Raw genomic sequence first — 8,911 nt, 5'->3', positions numbered from 1 at the left:
AAGTGGGAGATAATAAATTTAGGTACTACTATATTTGTGGCTCCATTTATAATTTTCCTTTCTTATATGAATATTCTTATATATTTATTATATATTTTTCTATAGATTTAGTTGTTTTAATTATGGAATTTAATACAATTATATTTTAGGACTAAAGTGGGTGGTGTTACATTGCTGTTGAATTGGTTCGTTTGTGTCAGAGTTCATTACCAAACTAGATTGCTAGTGTCTTGCAGGAGAGAAAATGGCTTATACCACTGAAATACCTGACAAAAATTACCATTCTATTTTACCTTTATAATTTTTCTTGACTGATTGATGCACTCTTTTAATAAGGAATTATATTACCCTCCAACTTCTTTATCCAACTTGACACTCATATGCAGAGATTAGCACTCTGTAAGGACAGTAAGGATATGCTGCCTTGGTAATTAATTCTAGGCAAATTTTCAGGGGGAATAGACCAATGACTATTGATAATCACCCTAAGAATACGTAGTTGATGTCCACAGTGTTTAGAGGTCATGCACTAAGAAAACAAAGCTATGGTTCTGTTACTATGGTTTAAGTATAATTGGTTAAAGGTTACTTTTATGCTAGTGAATACAGAAACTCTAAAGTTTTTTTTTTTTTAATTTTTAAAGTGTTCTCTTTCCATCTATGATCAGTCAGGCAGGCAAGTCTGTTCCAGTTTGCAGATAGTAAACTCTTGTGATTACTATTACAAAATCATTTTCAATAATAAGCAATAGCACTAATATTAAGTTCAAATACTCAATGTAAAGTTCAAATAGTAGGTACTATTATAGCTTTTATGAGTGTTTGCACATATGTGATATGGACATGAATTTTATGATAATAATTGGTCATAAATTATAGATTCTTTGAACTCATTCAACAAGTATTCAATGAACCCTCTTATAAGTAATATATGAAATAATGGTTGTAGGTTCTTGAGGCACCCTAAAATATGTTTAATACCTTTTATTTCACCAATTAGGCACCATAAAAGCCACAATATTGTGCTCATAAAGACAAGCAGAATGGTGATTTATGTTGGTAAATGTGGCTCACTTCATTTACTTAAGTCCAATAAGAAAAACTCAGAATTGACATGAAAACTGAACATTATGATAAATAATTACAAAAATTTACAGGTTAAATGTTAGGATATATAAATATATGAAAATAGTCTGGTAGGGTGATTGGAGGAATTAGGTGGGGATTTAGTTGATGCAGTATTTGCCATGACTTATTAATTGTTGAAGCTAGATGCTTGGTATATTTATATAACTTTATTTTTTCTTTATTGTTAACAGTATTACAGATGTCTCTTTTTCTCCCCTATTAACTCCATCCACCCCTCCCCTACATACTATTGTCTGTGTTCCTGGGTTATGCATCTATGCATATAGGTTCTTTGGTTAATCTCTTCATAATAAAATGTTAAAAAAATAGATCATTTTGCAATTTAAAAATTAGTTCACATCCAGCCAAACAGTTTTTTGTCTTAATATTATAGTTCAATTCAGCAAGTACATGAACTTCTTTTTCTCAAACAAATTGCATTTAGTATTCATAAAATTGCACAATTTTATATTTGCTTTTGCCCACTTAAAATAATTGTGGCTAACGGCCATTTAAATTATTCATTTTTATATCGTGAAAAATGGATTATTCTTAAAACAGGTCCTGTGCTCCTTTAAATTGCTTTTCTTCATTCTCCAGTTGGCCCAGACCATTACTGACTTGTGTTCCTTAATGAAGAACACTGCCTCACTGAACTTTGCTTTGTCTGCAAATCAGAGGAATAATTTGGAATTCCTAAAGTCCAGAAATGAAGTTCAAAATGAGACAGCAAAATGCTAAAAATTTTGTATCTCTTCGCTAAAGGCCATTTTCTGCAGTGTGCTTTTTCTTTTTTCTTTAGAAACAATACAGTGTCAGAAGGTGTATTTTAATTTTATAAACCTGGATATAAATAGTCTGTGTGAAAATCTATAAACTTGGATACAAATAGTCTGTGTGCCATTATTCTAGGGAAGTTGATTTTATCAATTAATACATACATGAACTTATGGATAGAAATATACCATATGAGGGGAGAGGGGCAAAAAAGGGCATAGAATAGTGTTTCTGCTTTCTATTCCCACCTCTCCCCAGCACTTTCTTTGTAGAGGAGAAGCTGCTAATTGAATTGTCTGAGTCCAAGGCACTGATAGGGTTATACTCTTTAGGTAAGATCACTGTCCTAAAGCCAATGGGCTTCTTCCATTCTCTTCTATTTTCTACTTCCTTTGTGTATCATCCACTTTATATCATTAAGGTTTGCCGAAGACTATACACATCTGATGATCTCACTTGCCCTTTTTCTTTGATTTTCATTTAGGGAGGCAGATGAAGAAAATAAAGCCAAAGTTTAAGGAACAGGGAAGTAAGGGTTTTCATTATACTATGTACTGCCTTTAGGGCTGTGCATCTCCATGCTTCCCTGGACCTCCTGACTATTCTTATGATCAAGGACTCATGTATGCCTAATCAAGTGCCTTTGTACAGAGACACTCATTTAGTTAAATTCTCATGCATTATAGTAAAAAAAGTAATTATTTTAATGCAAAATTTTTCACTGTAGTGATAAATATTCATATAATATTTACATATGAAGTGAAATTAAATATACATGTAAACACAATTTATTATAACTGATGAATGTAATAAATTAGCATTCTTATAGTATACAATTTTTAAATGAGGGTTGTTGTTTTTTTCATCCACTTTGGTTATACAGGTAATGAATTTAAACTTAATTTAAAATAATAAGTATGAAGGCATAATCAAATATAAAGTTTGGATTCCAAATGTGAAGTTCTTTTATCCACATTCATTCTCACTTATTTTTAACCAGAGCAATTGCCTCAGTAAGTAGAGCTGAAATAAATAATTTATCAGCCTATATGGATAATAGTTCTGAAAATCCTGTGGTGGTCAAATGTATTGCACTATTTAAAGTATTTTTAGACTTATTTGGAGTGGGATGTGTTTAAGGGATGTGGATACAGCAATCAGGTTTTATATCTCAGATATACTGAGGCCAGGGGTGAGTGAAGTGTGCGAGTGGAAGGAATAAATACAGGCCAAAGCGAGCCTCAGCTGGTAGTTCCAGTGCTTCAAATGCCAGCAAGTATTCATCTCTAAGCCTACTACAGTTTCTGAGTAGGAATTCATGTTTCCTGTTTATATATATTCTGATTTTTAAAAATAAAAAAGCTATAAATCTGCACTTTATAACTGTGATATCAGAGCATACCTACCTTTGGCTTAGAGTATCTGGCTGTTCTCAGGGCAGTAGGTATGATGGAAAGTAAGAGAACTAATTGTGTAGAGAGTATTTATACAAGGCTGGACACTTAGTTTTATTACTGGGAAATAGTCAAGTTGTTTTTGATAAAACAACTAGTGTACTTAAGCTTTAAGAATGGATATATTTTCCAGGAACTCTCTATCAGATAAATTATACTTGATATATGCACCTCATATCTACTCATTTACATATTGTCATACCTATGTGGCCAGCTGTACTCTTAAGTGTTAAAGGTACAACTGTTGGCTGTAATATGAAAAACATGAGTTGTCCTTGGTTATTTTACTGAAAACAATTTTATGCCTATTGTTTATGGAAGGGGCAGTATCTCCAAGGATCATCTCTATTCTGTGCTGTAATTGATGCAGGCTCCACGAGCTCCCATCGGATCAAACCACTTGCTTCCTGTCTTAGCATCCTTCCATTTACTCCAGGCACAGGTTCCAAAACCATCTTTTTAAAATACACATTGACCATGCTACTTCTCTGCTCTAAGGCCTCTTGTGGCCGCTCATGAATTTTAGAATGAATTCTAGTTCCTTACCAAGGCATTTAAGAATCCACATAATCTGAAACTAATCTATCATTATTTCTCTCCTACAATCCCACTCTGTTGGACAAATTCAATGCTTTGCCCAAAATATTTGGAAGCTTCATCAGTCAAGGTTGAACTCAAGTGATAGAAAACTCTCTAGGTATTTTAGTAAGAAAGACATTTAGCCCTAATCGGTTTGGCTCAGTGGATAAAGTGCCGGCCTGCGGACTGAAGGGTCCCAGGTTCAATTCCGGTCAAGGGTATGTACCTTGGTTGCGGGCACATCCCCAGTAGGGGGTGTGCAGGAGGCAGCTGATCGATGTTTCTCTCTCATCAACGTTTCTAACTCTCTATCCCTCTCCCTTCCTCTCTGTAAAAAATTAATAAAATATATATATATTTTTTTTTTAAAAAGAAAGACATTTAATATGGGGAATTAAGTGACTGCAAAATGGATGATGCCACACCACAGGAGCTAATGTTAGAATCCAAAAGCCTCTACCACAGATGACAATGACTCTCAGAATACTGAGAAATGGGCTATGGAACAGAGCTGCAAAAATACTGCCACTGAAACTGGGATGAAATGTGGTCTCTACTTCCTGGTGTCCTTTCAGTTATCCTTTCCATCATCACTTGGGGAAAATCAGCTTCCTCCTTTGGGCACAGAACAATCTCTGGCAGACAATGGTTGTTCTTTTCTAAACCCTTCTATTTTAACTTAAGGAGTTTCTTTTTCAGGTATATCAGCATTTGATTGAGTGAGGTCCTCAAATGTTCATCATACAATATCAGTATTCTAAGAGGGAGAAGGTGTTCTCTGGTAATCTAGTTAAAAGATAAATAAATATAACAAGAGTGAGAGATCAAGAAACAATTCATACCTGAAAATTTGAATGTATTTTAATGGATTCTGTTTCTATGAATAATAATAAAAGGGTAATATGCTAATTAGAGCGGATGTCCTTCTGAACATCCTTCTGGACAACCTTCCAGATGAAGCTGGGGCTGCGAGGGGAGCCCAGGTCCCGGGTGCCAGAGGGAAGCCGGTTCCGACAGCCAGGGGAAGGAAGGCCTTCTCTTGCAAGAATTTTGTTCATCGGGCCTCTAGTTTCCTAATAATTGAGCACTATAAGAAAGACCATCGGTGACTGGGACACTACAGTTTATCTCAGTATTTTAACCACTTTCCATCCACCACTATTGCAGGTATTCTTATCCCAATTTAATAGATGAGGTAAAGAGATTTTTCCATTTGAATAAAAAGAGTAGCATTTAAAGCTCATTATGACTGCTACCACAGCTCTTTTGTCTGTAAAATGACACCCATTTTTATGTTTAAAATTTATGCCAGTAGAAAGCATTAAAAACTTGTAGTTTTTGCATTGTTTAAAACTATGAGAGGAAAGTAAATGGAAATAAACATGCTTCAGTTAAATTTAATATAAAGGTAATTCTAAGTATATCATTGTGAATGAATTATTTACATTATTGTATTTCTATAAATATTACATTAAATATTTAAATGGTGTAGAGAGGATTATTTGGCAAATATTTCAATTACTCACAGGGGAAAAGCAATAGTATTTCACATTGTGGACAATTATTGGTACAATGTGTACTTTTTCCCCCTTAATAATTGCATGTTCCCTTTTTTCACATCTGCACAAGACAGACTAATTAAAATACATTAGCTGCATTATGCAAGGGACATTTGGCTTTAATTAACATTGGACAATAGGAAAGGCAGTTTGCTTTATATGACCATTAATTATTTGATGTATACATACACACAGAGATGCATAGTCTGTGCATAGAAAGGCAACCATGTGAAATGTTAGAAAGCTTCTCAATTTGGAATTACACTAAGCCTATCTAAAATATATAGAATGTTTTATGCACAAAAATTCCTTTCTTCTCTCTGACATTTTAGACAATTGTGTGGTATTCTAATGTAAAATGATTTAAAACCAGAAGCCAGTTTTATAATGATTATTCCAAAGGTGAATTAGGCAGTCAAAGCCATCTGGTGTTCATATATCAAGAGCAGAATTCAAAACTCAATGGAGATCACAATCACAATGCATATTTATTTTAAGTTAGCCCTTAAAGAAGCAAGACTGAAATATTGAACTTGATTAATACATTTTGGGAGAAAAAGTTTATTTTATAATTGAGTAAACTGTCAATTAAACCTATTTTATATAGGGTAGGAATGCATTTACATTACTTGTGTGATAAAATAAGATAACCTTATTCCCCTGTCAGGTGACTATTGACCATATGTACCAGTTAGCTTTTGCTGCATAACAAACCACTTCATATCTTAGTAGTTTAAAATAACAACCATTTACTTAACTCATTCTGTGTTTTGGAAATTGATCTATCTTTACTGGTCAGGTTTTCTTCTCTGTATGGGGCTCACTCATGTGTCTGAGCTTGACAGTATAGCCAGCCAGGAAGTGGTTATGTGTAATGATTGCAGCTAGAAGAATGTCTCTGCTCTCCATCATCTCTCTCTCTTCAGCAGGCCAGCTGGAACAGTTTATCTGACAGTTGGGCAGAGTTGAAATGACTCTGAAGTCCTGAGCCCTAGGCCCAGCATTGGCGTGGTGTCCCTTATACTACATTCTATTGGCCACCAAATCACATAGCCAGCTCATATTAAAAAAAAAAAAATGGAAAATGTCACTCCTTGATGGAAAGAAATTCAAAGGCACATTGAAAGGGCATGAACATAGGAAGATTTAAGCATTATGGCTAGTTTTTCAATCTACTATAGAACACTGGGAAACAAATTTTGTTGGTGAGGTAATTCTCTTGGTAATAAATTGTCCTAGGGAAACATGAATGTGAGAGAAAATATTTATTAGTTGCCTCCCATATTTTCTCCGACCAGGGATCAAACCCAGGACCATTTTGGTATAGGGGAAAACGCTCCAACCAAATGAGCCATCCCACCAGAGGTAACCTAAAAAAAAAATTTAAGTGTATGCTTTCTGCCCACCCCCAAAGTTGATTCCCTGAGAATCTCTTATGAAAACAGATTATTATGTATTTTTCATGTGGTGTTTTCATGTAGTATTTTGTTTATCACGTCTGTAGTATTCTTTTCAAAATTACTTCATACTTTGATATATATTCTCTACATCAAAGTCTTCCCTGCCTAAGATTCATTGCCTTGAAAATGCCTTCCATGATTAGCTACACTTAATTGTTACCTGCATTTGAATTCACTTAAAAAGTATATATTGTCATCACAGCATGATGTCAGTAGCAGCAAAAGTCTTTACAAGGTTTCAACTTCCAGTCACCAGTAAATGATAAACCATACCAAACTGCAAAATCTAGACTCATACCAAGGACTCCTGATCATAAAATATAGAATCCCAAACAAATAAGTTTTGATTCAAGATTAAGATTTGGAGAGAAAGCTGAAATGTGAGGACAACCTTCTTTATCATGGTAATTAACAGCTGACATCTCGTGGATCGTGGTGTCAAGTTCCTGAGACAGTGGGACACAAGATTTGCCACAGCACAACTCAGAACATGCACGACTGCAGGTTACTGTCCCCAGAAGTAGATCATTCTCAGAGGAGATGTGAATGAGCAGAGTTGATCCAGGAAAAATTTTACCCACATTTATTTCAAATAGCAGTGAACACGTCCATTGAAGGAAAAAGATTTTGCAGAATGAACATCAAAGTGGTGGACTGCCAGCTCTGATGTGCCCTGCTATCTAAATGGAAGACCAGTTTAATCAGATGATTTTCACAAAGTGATATTGCCTTAGAAGGGTTTTCATCACTCATTTTTGAAGTGGTCAGATCTTCAGAAGCTGGGATTTACGTATATACTGCCATCAACACAGCAGGAGAAGCCACCTTTACTGTGCAGCTGGACATCCTTGCCAAAGAACATAGAACACCAGTGTTTATCTGCAAACCAGAAAGCAAAAATGTGTTTGAGGGAGACTCAGTGAAGCCAGAGTAGAATGCCAGATCTCAGTTGTACCTCCAGCAAAGCTGTTCTGCAAAAGAAATAATGAAATGGTACAATTTTACTCTGACCATGATAAGTCTAGACTTTTTACTTTGCTGATAAAAGGTGTAAACAAGGAAGATGCTGGGTGATATATTGCCTGCATTTAATGAAGTGAGTGACCACCTGTGACACAAGATTAGATGCTACAGCTCCTCCAAACCAAATTCTTCCAACTTTCAGCAAAAATTTAGCATTTAATAGGAAAGGTTTGGTGAAACAAGCTTTTAACCCAGAAAAAAGATTTTCAGCATCTGGCAGCTCAATCGGGACTCTATAAAAGGGAAATATTTATAAAAATTTATCAACATTAGAAAACACACCTGTACTATTAGTAATATACATACATATATACATATATGCATATGATATAGCTTATTATACACATATGTATGTGTATAATATGTGTAATATTAAATTTTAATATTAAATATATAAATGTGTATGATGATATTTATCTTTTGACTCTGGCACATCCTAGCTACTTCTCTGGTTTGTGAAGCCAGCAGAAAATCTGGGCTTGTAATGGTAGAATACTATATTAAAATAAGAGATTTTAATATTTAAGTCATACGCATTTAACAATTGCAGTTTATGAATTAATATCAACTTTTAAAAAAATATTTAACACTTCCAATAACGTTTACTAGTATTGCTTTTTAAATGCTGTTTAACCCAATTTCTGTTATGCTTAATAACATGGTATAAGTTATATGAGTGTTCCATAGTTTTATTTCAAAAGGGAATAGAATTTCAAATATTTGAAATAAGCAACAGACATTATTTCTTACACCAAAACAAGTTGCTATTTATCTAAGTGAATTTTTTTTAGGAAAAAACTTTCCAGAAATGAATTATGATTAATATTAATCTGAGTCTGAATTTTATCTTCTTTCATCTCTATTTATAATTTTTTCTACTACTTCATTTTCCATCAGACTCATTTTTTTAAGCAAAGTATATTTTAGAGGC

At 34.1% G+C, this 8,911-nt stretch overlaps 1 pseudogene; it reads left to right on the top strand.

Annotated features, from left to right (window-relative positions):
• The first annotated feature begins 6,742 nt into the window (after positions 1-6,742).
• On the top strand, positions 6,743-8,253 carry LOC118656038 (annotated as a pseudogene).
• Positions 8,254-8,911: the final 658 nt, after the last annotated feature.

Source organism: Myotis myotis, unplaced genomic scaffold (genome assembly GCF_014108235.1).
Source record: "Myotis myotis isolate mMyoMyo1 unplaced genomic scaffold, mMyoMyo1.p scaffold_m19_p_5, whole genome shotgun sequence".
NCBI lineage: Eukaryota > Metazoa > Chordata > Mammalia > Chiroptera > Vespertilionidae > Myotis > Myotis myotis.
This window is presented reverse-complemented; position numbering and strand designations above follow the sequence as displayed.